Source organism: Ornithorhynchus anatinus, chromosome 9, assembly GCF_004115215.2.
Source record: "Ornithorhynchus anatinus isolate Pmale09 chromosome 9, mOrnAna1.pri.v4, whole genome shotgun sequence".
NCBI classification, from domain to species: domain Eukaryota; kingdom Metazoa; phylum Chordata; class Mammalia; order Monotremata; family Ornithorhynchidae; genus Ornithorhynchus; species Ornithorhynchus anatinus.
Window position 1 is genome coordinate 6,121,979 of NC_041736.1, and position 12,959 is coordinate 6,134,937.

The following is a 12,959-nucleotide window of genomic DNA, read 5'->3' on the forward strand; positions in this document are numbered from 1 at the left end:
AGTATGTTGCCTCCATTAACAGACTAAACGCAAGGCTGCAAACAAGTACCAGATGATGGGAGAGTAGAAATCTGAATCTGGATTAAATCTACTATATACAAAACTCCTATTAAAATGCCATTAGGAATGCGAGACAAGCCCGTAAAAATACGGCATATTCAAAATACCCCCCACTTGTACTCATATCTTGGCCTGTGTGGCATAAACGATCACCCACGATTAAAGAATATTCTGGATAAGGACTAATCCAGGCGGTACTTTAGTATTTTAACGGTGACTCTGAACGTTCTGGTTTGATTTTGTTGGATGAGACTCTACAGTGCCTTCACATCATGTCCTTTTTACCAGACTCTTCCTCCTCTCTTCTGTCCTTTCGCAACAGTGCCTTTCTGGAAAGTTTCCTTTCCTTTAGGAAAGTCAAACTTTAAAGCTTTTTACATTTTTCATGCCTTTTAAAAAAAAAAAAAATCCGACTGAATTCCCTCTCGCATTCAGCATTTTAATACTACCCCTCGGCCAGGAGTGACAGGATTTTGGGTACTTTGAGGAGAGATGAATGACCTCCTAGGATTCTCTCCTGTTCCAAGCTTCAGAGCAGGATAACTCCGCTTTAGCAGAGAGGAGGTGGGCTTGAAATATCTGATCCACTTAGCTACAGTACTGCTCAGTTTAAAAAGCAAATGGCAACATTTAACTAGTGTCGTCTTTTGCTTATTCCGTATTTGAGTAGACTGTGAGCTCTAGAACTGTAGACCTTCGTAAGCTCGTGGTGGGCAGGGAACATGTCTACCAACTCTGTTGTATGATGCTCTCCCAAGCTCTCAGTAAAGCTGATTGATTTGGGGTCCAGTCTGTGGATTCCTCAAGCTCTCTGCTGTTTCCTATTATGCCTTCCTGCTGGACTGCCTTTTGACTATTCCTCTGACAAGTGTCACTTCCACCCACACATCTGACTCTAGAAAGGAGAAACGAAGACAGAGTCCACCAATTCCTCAAAATGCGAGGCCCATGTGGGACAAGGACCCTGTCTGATGTGACTGCATCTCCCCAGCGTTTAGTACAGCGCACATAATTGTAACATTTAAGCTCTTACTATCTTTTTCTCAAGTTCGTAGCTCTGGGGAAGGGTTTTGGTGTTTCTTTAAATGGCTTTTTTTCACTATGTGCCAGACACAGTACTAAGAACTGAAGTAGACTGTAAGCTCCTTTGGGTGGGGAATGTGTCCACTTGTTGTATTTTACTCTCCCAAGCACTTAGTACAGTGCTCTGCAAACAGTAATCGCTCAATAAATATGACTGATTGAAAACAATCAGGTTGGACACAGTCTATGTCCCATATGGGTCTCACGGTCAAATCCCCATTTTTCAGATGAAGGAAATGAGACTCAGAGAAGTTAATGACTAGGCCGAGTCACACAGCAGAGAAGCGGAGGAGCCGGGATTAGAACCTGGGTCCTCTGACTCCCAGGCCCATGCTCTTCCCATTAGGCCATGCCGGTGTAGGGGATAGAGCATGGGCCTGGGATTCAGAAGGTCATGGGTTCTAATCCCAGCTCTGCCCCTTGTCTGCTGTGTGATCTTGGGTAAGTCACTTCACTTCTCTGAGCCTCATTTACCTCGTCTGTAAAATGGGGATCGAGACCGTGAGCCCCATGTGGGACAAGGACTGTGTCCAACCCGATTTACTTGTCCACCCCAGCATTTAGTAGAGTGCCTGGTACATAGTAAATGCTTAACAAATACCACAATTATTACTATTATTATTATTATCCCAAGGGTTTGGGAAGACAGTTAAAAACTTACTAAAATGGATTTGGGCATCATCTGTGGATTTTATCCACTGCAGTTCTCCCCCTGAATGTTGTGGATAATTAAGACCGCGGTGTCCTCCAAATGGATGGGAGAGTGAAAAGATATAGCTCAGATTCCTCGCCTCCCTCTTGGGGCAGATCCCCACTGCATCAAAATCACTCGAACCTCCGAAAGCTTCAAACAGCTGACTAGCAAGGGAACCTTTATTCAAGTTTTCAATTCACGAGTTTCTCCCGTCACTCGGCACCTTGGCCTAATCCCCTTGCAGTTCCCCTTTGCTCTCTCTTGGGCTGACTATCCTTTAAACTTCAAGCCAACCGACTTAAGACACTTGAAGGGATTCTGAGAAGTATCATGCCCTCAAGGCCCTGAATCAGCCACTTAGCCACAACTGCTAAAACCATCTCACTTACCACCTCCTTAGCAAAGCCTTCAGAGAAGACAGCCTCCTTCCCTGTTACCATTCCCAGATGAGTCGTCCCTGGTGGGAATCTCATTAAAGGGAAGCAGAGCTCTCTAACTCTACCCCTTCTGTGAACAGAAATAGATTTGAGGCGAAGGTCTACTAAGGCAGCAACTGTTCTGAGATTCTGGGTCACATCTTTTTCTTGGACACTGAAATGTCTTTGATTCCGTTTGCAAAGTGATTCCTTGTTGAACTGTGGACCAGTTTGGGTCTTTATAAAATGTCCTGCTGGTAGCCCGCACAAAAAGAAGCAGGTAAGGTGAAGGAAAGCCACCGAGCATGTCTGAAATTCATTTTCGGAATTTAGTTTCTTGACCGTTTGGGGAATTGCCTCATTTTACCAAGCTTAGCAAAAAAGAACCCCATCACCGTGAATCCGCTTCAGCCGGACAATTGCTTTGCAGAAAGTGAAATCCACTCTTTATGTAGTTCAATAATGGTGAGCCATTGATAAGCAGCATAGACTAGGTTTTGGACACTTGCCTCTAGACTATAAACTCCTTGTGAGCGGGAAATGTGCCCGCTTACTATTATATCGTACTCTCCCACACGCTCCCAAGTACATGCAGTAAGCCCTCAGTAAATACGATTGAATGAATATCTTCCCATTCTCAGAACCCTGCTTTATCCATTGGACCCTCAGCGGGACTAATGGTAAGTAGCATAAAAGCTACCCTATTTTTTTTTTTTTACGGTATTTGTTATGTTCTTCCCATGTGCCAGACACTGTATTAAGTGCTGGGGTAGATACAGGCTAATCAGGTTGGACGCGGTCCACGTCCTACAAGGGGCTCACAGTCTCAATCCCCATTTGCCACGTGAGGAAACTGAGGCACAGAGAAGTGAAGTGACTTGTCCAAGGTCACACAGCAGACAAGCGGCAGAGCCGGGATTAGAACCCAGGGCCTTCTGACTTTCAGGCCCACACTCTACCCACTGAACCACACTGTTTCTCGTTGCCAGGTCCTGCATATACTCAAGGGAGTTACAGAAGTGGGGCCAAAATTCATTAGATTGTAAACTCCTAAAGGGCAGTAATAATGTATCTTGCTTCTGTGGTGTTTTCCCAATGCTTAGGACGGTGGGCGGCAAACAGAGGGCACTCAATAAATGTCACTGATGATGATGACCCAACTGGATAAACCTTTCTTGAAATTGGCTAAGAATTGCCACAGCTTCCTTGGAGAAAAGCAACTTGCAGCAGCAACCTGAGAGGCAGCCAAGGGCTTGAAAAGTATTGAGTCTCCTGAGAGTGGCTTCGCAGAATTGTTCTGAAACCAAGACTTTGCCCCAAGTGTTAGCTCTAGAAAATAAAGGGTCACCTTAAGGATGCCATCTCCAGCTCCAGAAAAGAGAAGGTTACCTTAAAAACCACCACCTAAGCAATTACTTTTCTCTTTTGATTTTGTGCCCTGAAGGAGCAGAGCCATTCTGCAAATGAAGTTCATTCATTCATTCAATAGTATTTATTGAGCGCTTACTATGTGCAGAGCACTGTACTAAGCGCTGGGGATGAACAAGTCGGCAGTGCTTAGAATTAGTCGATTTTCAGTTCTTGAGGGCAGGAATCTTAACTAACATGGAATCTACCTTATGCTCCTAAATATCTAGTACAGTGCTTCGCACACAGTAAGGGCTCAATAAGCAATAGTGACCGATAATCAAAAATTAGAGGCCTTCCCTAACTAGACCATCATTTCCTCTTCTCCATCACCACTGTTCTTGAATTTTCACCCCTCCCTCAACCCCACAGCAGTTTTGTCCATATCCATAATTTATTTGTTTACACTAACATTCATCTCCCCTCCTAGAGTCTAAGATCGCTGTGGGGAGGGAATATGTCTACCAACCCTGTTATATGATACTCTCCCAAACGCTTAGTACCGTGCTCTGCACACAGGAAGTGCTCAATAAGATTGACCGACTGAAAATCCGAAGATCTGCATCTCTTTTGGATGAGAACACCCAACATCCTTCATTCCAGTCTGGCGGCTGGAGAAATCCGAAAGGGTTTTTTTCAGGCGCTGAAAGGATTTAAAATTCAACCCAGGGCAAGTTCTGAGTCTACTAGAAGACAAGCATATTGATCGGCCTCTATACTGTGTGAGAGGAACCTGAATACGTACGTGTCTGTGGGCAGCCTGTGAATCTGGGTTGGCTGACTTGAATATTTAGGCCTCCAGTATGGAGGCACTGCAGAGAGAGGGACAATTAAGGAGCTTAAGAAAGCCGTAAAGAAAATACGCAGACTTCAGTGGAAAAGTAGGAAATGACTGCCCAGAGTAAAATAGACGGGGCCATAGTTGCCAATCCCTGTCTCATACGGGGTTCACAGTCTTAATCCCCATTTTGCAGATGAAGTAACCAACGCCCAGAGAAGTGAAGTGATTCGGTCAAGGTCACCCGGCAGACGAGTGGCAGAGCCGGGATTAGAACCCCCGACCTTCTGGCTCCAGGGCCTGCGTTCTATCCACTAAGCCACATTGTTCATTTGTTCATTAGACATCTGTTCATCCAAAATAACAACATGATCACGATTGAATAGTTATCAGTGTTCTTTTGAAATCCGGATTACGTTTTCGACAGAAAGTCTTGGATCTCACTTTCGGTGATCCCGTCCTGTCATCCCATACTTAGTGTGATCGGCACGGAGCGCTCACCATTCAAGGACCAACTTCACTCTATTCAGAAAACTGCCACGAGAGATAAAAGCTAAAACATTTTAACCTTTGGAGTGGAGTGACTTTTTTTTTTTTTTTTTAAGGGGAGTAAAATTCCACCAGAACTCTATTTCAGCTAGCATTGTGGTGGAGCCCCTTGGCTCCTTTTAAAAAGGGCCAGGAAGGGAGAGAGTTGAAAACTGACATTTTTGTGGGGTTGTAAGAGTCCAGAGACTAACCTCTCTCCATAGTACACTCATTTTTATAATAGGAGCATGAAATTTCCTAACCTCAAATTTTATAATTTGGGCTGTTGAATAGGCAGAGGATTAGGAAATTCAAAAGAATAATTAAACCTCCATTTTGGGTCTAGAAAATGAAAACAATTCAGTGAAATGAGATGGTTTTCAGCTACTGCCAGGCGATATAATCTAAGCTGTCTAGGATGTTAAGAAGTAGCGGACACAATTTCACCCTAGCTTTCTCTATTTCTGTTGAAAAGACAACAAGAAAAATCTTTGTTCCCCGACATGACACAAATTTCTGATTCTGGTGATTGGTGTTTGGTTTTTTTTAAAAAAAGGAATTGGATTTCAATAATTCTTCAAGGTATCCTTGTATGTTATTCCTTTGCCCTACCTGTGATTTAGTATCTAATGTCCCTGCTAGACTGTAAGCTCCACGAGAGCAAAGATCAGGTTTACTAACTCTATTGGACTCTCCCAAACACTTAGTACAGGGCCCTAAACAGTGTAAAGCACTCAGTAAATATGGTTGGTTAGGACGCTAAGCACTTGGGAAAGTACAATGCAACAGAGTTGGTAGACACATTGCCTGCCCACAATGAGCTTACGGTCTAGAGCAGTCTAGAGAGTCTACAGTTTTAGAAGCAGCGTGGCTTACTGGAAAGAGCATGGGCTTGGGAGTCAGAGGACGTGAGTTCGAATCCGCGCTCCGCCACTTGCCTGCCGTGTGACCCTGGGCAAGTCACTTAACTTCTCTCTGCCTCAGTTACCTCATCTGAAAAATGGTGTTTAAGACAGTGAGCCCCACGTGGGACAACCTGATTACCTTGTATCTACCCCAGGGCTTAGAACAGTGCTTGGCACATAGCAAGGGCTTAAATACCATTATTATTATTAGAGGGGGGAGATGGACATTAACATAAATAATTTACAACGTATAATTTATAGCTATATCCATAAGTGCTGGAGGCTCAGGGCTTGGCCGATACTAAATGCCCAGAGGTCACAGATCCAAGTGCATAGATGACTCAGAAGGGAGGAGGGGCTGGAGAAAAGAGGGCTTAATTGGGGAAGGGAATGCAAACAGCTGGCCTAGAAGGGGGACCTGGGTCTTGTAGCTGAGAAATGCATTTCCCAAATCCATTGAACTGTACTTGCCTAAACACTTAGTACACTGCTCTGCACATAGAAACCCAGCCCAAACATTTGGCTCCCCTAATGCCAACCTACTCACTGTACCTCCATCTCATCGATCTCCCCGCCAACCTCTCGCCCAAGTCCTCTCTCTGGCCTGGAATCCCCTCCCTCTTCATATGATGATAGCGGCATTCGTCAAGCGCTTGTGTGCCAGGCGCTGTTCTAAGCGCTGGGGTAGATACAACATAGTTGGATAGGGCACCGTCCCTGTCCCACATGGGGCTCACAGTCTTAATCTTCATTTTACAGAGGAGGGCACTGAGGTCCAGAGAAGTTAAGTCACTTGCCCAAGGTCCCACAGCAGACAAGTGGTGGAGCTGGGATTAGAACCCATGAGCTCCTGATTCCCAGACCGGTGTTCCACTGGCCAGGCTGCTTCATGTCCGACAATTACTCTCCCCACCTTCGAAGCCTTATCGAAGGCACATCTCCTCCAAGAGGCCTTCCCGAAGCCCTCATTTCCTCTTCTCCCACTCCCTCTGTATCACCCTGCTTTGCTCCCTTGATTCACCCCTCCCTCAGCCCCATAGCGCTAAGGTATGTAGCCATAATTATTTATGTCTGTCTCTTCCTCTAGACTGTGCGCTCATTTTGGCAGGAAATGCGTCCCCCAATTCTGTAATATTGTACTCTCCCAACTGCTTGGTACAGTGCTCAATAAATATGATTGATTGCTCAGTTAATGCCACTGATTGGAAAGACGTGGAGTCAGGAAGGAAGCGGGAGGAGAAGGGAGATGAGGTATCAGAGAATAAAAAGCCGTAGGAAGACGGGTCCCTGGAGGAGAGGAAGATGGCAAGAACAGCAAAGGGGCATTCTCTTAAGGACTGAACGTAAAACTATACAGAAGGATGTTACTGGGTCAGAACAGTGCCATCTTATCTGTTAAATGGAGATTAAGACTGTGAGCCCCATTTGGGATACGGAGTGTGTCCAACCTGATTATCTCGCATCTACCTCAGTGCTTAGTACAATGCCTGGCACATAGTAAGTGCTTGACAAATATCCTAAAAAAAAAAAAAAGGTCCAAGTCACCCAGTATTTTATCTCCATGGCAACAGCTTGCTTGTGGGAAGACATGTAATGGTTGCCAATCAATCAAGAGGATTCAGCCATTCATTCAATAGTATTTAAAGTATTTATTGAGCGCTTACTATGTGCAGAACACTTTACTAAGCGCTTGGAGTGAACAAGTCGGCAACAGATAGAGACAGTCCCTGCCCTTTGACGGGCTTACAGTCTAATCGGGGGAGACGGACAGACGAGAGCAATGGCGATAAATAGAGTCAAGGGGAAGAACATCTCGTAAAAACAACGGCAACTAAATAGAATCAATAGTCATCTTTATTAAGTTAATTACTGTGTGCAGAGCACAGTATGTACTGAGACTCTCAACTGGTTGTAGGCAGGGAGCTGGTCTAATGTTGGTATTTGTTAAGCGCTTACTATGTGCAGAGCACCGTTCTAAGCGCTCAGGTAGATACAGGGAAATCAGGTTGTCCCATGTGAGGCTCACAGTCTTAATCCCCATTTTACAGATGAGGTAACTGAGGCACAGAGAGGTGAAGTGACTTGCCCAAAGTCACACAGCTGACAAGTGGCAGAGCCGGGATTTGAACCCATGACCTCCGACTCCCAAGCCCGTGCTCTTTCCACTGAGCCATGCTGCTTCTCTCCCAACTCTGATGCTCTCCCTGATGTTCAGTACAGTGCTCAATAAATATCACTGATTGATCCTGAGCATCTGTGTGTAGAGCTCTGCTTAAGCAAGAGGGAACGTAAAATAGAGTTAGGACGCATAATCTCTGCCTTCAGGAACCAACTCATGTCATTATCTGATTTTTCTCTCTCTGCATCCTTAGTTTCCCCATCTCTAGAAGCCAACCTATGAATTGAGCCAGACCCTCTTGCTATTTTCTTCCTGCACAACGGAACTTGGTGACGAATTCCATGTGCTGACCACCCTCTGTGTGAAGTTTTCCCTTTTGTTTGTTTTGTGCTTACCACCTTCATGCTTTAAGCAAGTAACTCCTCTCTTCATAGCCAGGGAGATGATGAACAGCAATTCTGCATTCCTATTTCCTTTCTCCCCTGTAGCCTCCCATCCCTGCCTTGGTGATTTTTGTAAACTTCAATCATGTAAGCTCCTAGAGGGCAAGGACCATGTCTCCTACTTTCATTATACTGCCGTCCGGTAGGTACTCAAATATCACCGGAAAGCAGCATGGCGTAATGGATAGAGCACGGGCCTCAGAGTCAGAAGGTTGTGGGTTCTAATCCCGGCTCTGCCACTTGTCTGCTGTGTGGCCTTGGGCGAGTCACTTCACTTCTCTGAGCCTCGGTTTCCTCATCTGTAAAATGGGGATTACGACTGTGAGCCCTGTGTGGGACAGGGACTGTGCCCAACCCCACTTGTTCGTATCCATCCCAGCACTTAGCACAGCTCCCGGCACGCCAGTAAGTGCTTAACAAATACAGCAATTATTATTTTTGACTGATAAATGCCTCCATTTCTCAGCCTTCTTTCCCCCACACTCTGAACCCTCTTAAATTGCCAGCCCATCATTCTATGGAAGCTGTTCCGTCCCTTTGAGCATCTAGGTTGCCCTTTTTACCTTTTCCAGTTATTTTTTCCTTCCTAAAAAGCAGCAACCAGGATTATGCAGTATTCCTCTAGGCTGTAGACTCATTATGGGCAGGGAACATGTCTACCGATTCTATTACATCGTACGCTCCCAAACTCTTAGTACGGTGCTCTACACAGAGTAAGTGCTCATTAAATACCACTGATTGATTTGGTAGGTCCAAATGATACTTCCGGCTCTTGCACCTGAAATCATCAAACCCATTTTTTGCTCCCTTTATTTATCCCTTCTCCCAGCCCCACAGCATTTAAGTATGCATGTCATTTTTATTAATATCTGTCTCCCCCTCTAGACTGTAAGCTCACTGAGGGCAGGGAATGTGTCTGCTTACTGCTGTATTGTCCTCTCCCGAGCACTCAGTACAGAGCTCTGCACACAGTAAGCACTCATTTAATAGATATGACTGACATTTTTAAAAAAGACCGCATACGGCTCAATCAACAGACCGCCCTATAGAAAGAGGTTTCAACCTCTACTCCATTTTCTTCTGTGCTCACCCTTAGCTGTCAGGTATGGTTCTTCAGCAAGGATCACCTCAAAATAACAATAGCTCGGCTTGCTTAGCTCCACCTCGTCGGCTGTCACATGGCAGTTGTGAAACCAGAGGGTACGGTGAGCTCAGCTATTGTTTGGACTGACACGTCAGCCTTATTTGACATTTTCTAATAAAAAAAATTAAAATGAAAGACACTTTGCTCATTACTGTCCCCTGAAAAGGAATAGCTTTTCTGCTCTAATCTTCCACCATCTCCCGTGACATCCAGGACTGGATGTGATTTTGCCCTGGCTGCATAAATCAAAAAGTAACAATGCCTTTTTTTTTTTTTTTTGAAGAGCCAAATTCCTCATTATGCAAAACGTTTCATAAACTACGAAGAAAGCTACGCTTCATAATGAATGGCTTTAGTAAAAATCAATTAGCACGTCGTGCCTATCATAATTAAATTCGAGTGGAGAAGCAGCAGAGACCCAGCGTTGATGTTAATAAGCCTTGTGTTATTGTGTGCTTCAAAAAACTGATACAACAAGGATACACACGGATCATCCAAGCAAGAAGAGAGGTTGGGAGCTGAATTACTCAAATAATTCCCTTTGTTTCAGCTGCAAAGCTTGATTTCCCCATCGATTTCTGGCTTGAAAAACAAATAAACAAACAGAGCGCGAGGCAACGACCGAAGAACTGAATGACTTGAATGGGATGCTGATCTGTTGGTTTGTCTGTACCGTGGCCCTAGGAATTTTTCAAAGCCAAACAAGTTTCCCGCGAGTTGAGCGATGAGGATGGAGACCGAGGGGCCTTCTGAACACAGGACCAGGCATCACGTCGGGCACCTGATACAACATGACGACATTCCGGGAGCCATTTTGTTGGAGGATGGAAACTGTGCGGATCCTAGAATATTGTTCTGATAATTATGGCATTTATTAAGCGCTTACTATGTGCCGAGCACTGTTCTAAGCGCTGGGTTGGATACAAGGTAATCAGGTTGTCCCATGTGGGGCTCACCGTTTTAACGAGATGTCCATCCCCTCGATTCTAGTTATTACTATTGTTTTTGTCTGTCTGTCTCCCCCGATCAGACTGTAAGCCCGTCAATGGGCAGGGACCGTCTCTTTCTGTTGCCGAATTGTACATTCCAAGCGCTTAGTACAGTGCTCTGCACATAGTAAGCGCTCAATAAATACTATTGAATGAATGAATCCCCATTGTACAGATGAGGTAACTGAGGCACAGAGAAGTTCAGCAGCTTGTCCGAGGTCACACAGCAGACAAGTGGCAAGGCTGGGATTAGAACCCGTGTCCTCTGACTCCCAAGCCCGGGCTCTTTCCTCTAAGCCACACTGTTCTAGAGAGAGACCTCCATTGGCTCCTGAGCCTTTACAGTCTCGGGGTCATGCAACTTGGCAGCAGAAGCCACTGAAGAAGGACAGGTCGCTAAAAACAACTGAAAAAAAACCAGAGAGGTGTCTAGTTCTATACTGCTGTGGTGATAATAGTAATAATAATGACATTTATTGAGCACCTACTATGTGCCGGACACTATTTTAAGCATTGGAGTAGAGTCAGCAGATAGGAGACATCTTGGCCTAATGGAAAAAGCACAGGCCAGGGGGTCAGGAGATCCGGCTTTGTTCTTTTTAATGGTATCTGCTAAATGCTCTCTGTGTTCCAGACACTGTACTAAGCACTGGGTTAGGTACAAGATAATCCGGTTAGACACAGTCCTCGTCACACACGAGGCTCACGCTCTTCGTCCCCATATTTCAGATGAGGTAACTGAGGTGCAGAGCTGAGGTGCAGAGAAGTTAAGTGACCCACCCAAGGTCACCCCAGACAAGCGGCGGAGTTCGGCATTAGAACCCAGCTCCTGCTGGTTCCCAGACCTGTGCTCCATCCACTAGGCAACACTGCTTCTCACTAGTCCCAGCTCTGCCCCCCGGCCCGTTGTGTGACCTTGGGTAAGTCATTTAGCTGCTGTGCGCCTCAGTCTTCTCATCTGCATAATGGCAATAAGAGACTTCCTCTCCCCACCTCTTATTCTAGGAGGCCCTCAGAGGACAGGAGCTGTGTCGGACCAGCTTATCATGTGCTGAGCACATAGTAGGCGCTTAATAAATAAGAAAGCAGCTTAGCTTAGTGAAAGCATATAAACCTGGAAGCCAGAGGACCTGGTTTCTATTCCCAGCTCCGTCACTTCTCGGCAGTGTGCTCTTGGGCAGGTCATTTCACTTCTCTCTTTCCTCAGCTGTAAAATGGGGATTAAATCCTACTCCTTCCTATTTAGACTGTGAGCTCCACGTAGGGTAGGCACTTTGTCCGACTTGCTTATTTTGTATCTATCCCAGCTCTCGGTACGGTGCTTGGCACATAGTAAGCACTTCGCAAGTACCACACAAAAAATTATATGCCATCCTCGATTCGAGACTAATCTGGGGAATTTCAAACTCTATAAAATGTCCCCGTTCAAGGCTCCAAGCCCCAAGATTGCTCTTGTTATCTGGGTGGCATCCAGGAGAAGCTGGTCCATCAAGGATGGTGGTGGAAGAGTCAGAGAGATATCTGCGTTCCTGCGAGCAGCCTCTCAAACGCTCAGAAGGTTAGTTGAATTGCACAGCCATTAACTAACGTTAAACTAAGCCAGGGAGAGAGAAAAGCATGGCAGGGAAGCAGCACGGCCTAGTGGAGAAAGCACAGTCCTGAGAGCCAGAGGCCCTGTGTTCTAATCCCAGCTGTCTGACGTTAAGCAAGTCACTTAACTTCTCCGTCCTCAACTTTCTTAGCTGCAGAAGGGGGATTCAATACCTGTTCTCCTTCCCACTTAGACTGTGAGCCCCATGAGGGAAAGGCACCGTATTCGGCCTGACTCGTCTGTCTCTACCCCAGAGTTTAGAACAGTGCTTGATACATAGTAAGTGCTTAACAAATGCCATTTTTTTTAAAAAAAGGGGGTAAGAGGGGAAGAGAAGGCTAGAATAGATCTGAATGCTTACATTCCACCAGCCAGACAGGCTCGGACACCCACGTGAACAGAAAGAACACACCAGCAAACCCCTTAGAGAGACTGAGCACGGATACTCACGGGTCAGCAAGCAGAGCTGGCCTCCCGGGACAAGCGCCCACGGCGTGATTCGACAGGAAAAGAGCCCACACCTGTTCCCTCTCCCGACTTAAATGCCCCGCCCGGCTTGCTGATTGGGCCCCGTTCCCAGATAATTCTGCTAACTGGAGAACTACGGCCTCTAAGAAATGTGGTTCCCAGGCAGCGGCTTTAGGGAGGTGGGGGGAAACGGTGATGTCTGTACATTTCAGCTGGGATCTTCCACTCCTAGCGGCACACTGAGTTTGGCCCTCATATCTGTACCCAGGCCAACCTCCCCTCCTTGAGTGGTTGGTTGGCATAAGTCATCGATTCCTGGATGTTAAATACAATT

The 12,959-nt window shown here is 45.8% G+C and overlaps 1 long non-coding RNA gene across 1 annotated transcript in view; it reads right to left on the reverse strand.

The window, feature by feature from the left end:
- The window catches only part of LOC114814196, a 93,660-nt gene extending 80,977 nt beyond the window's left edge, over positions 1-12,683 (reverse strand). Inside the window, exon 1 of the long non-coding RNA XR_003761944.1 lies at positions 12,608-12,683. This is a non-coding gene — a long non-coding RNA (uncharacterized LOC114814196). The remainder of the gene's footprint in view (positions 1-12,607) is intronic.
- Between the last annotated feature and the right edge of the window lie 276 nt (positions 12,684-12,959).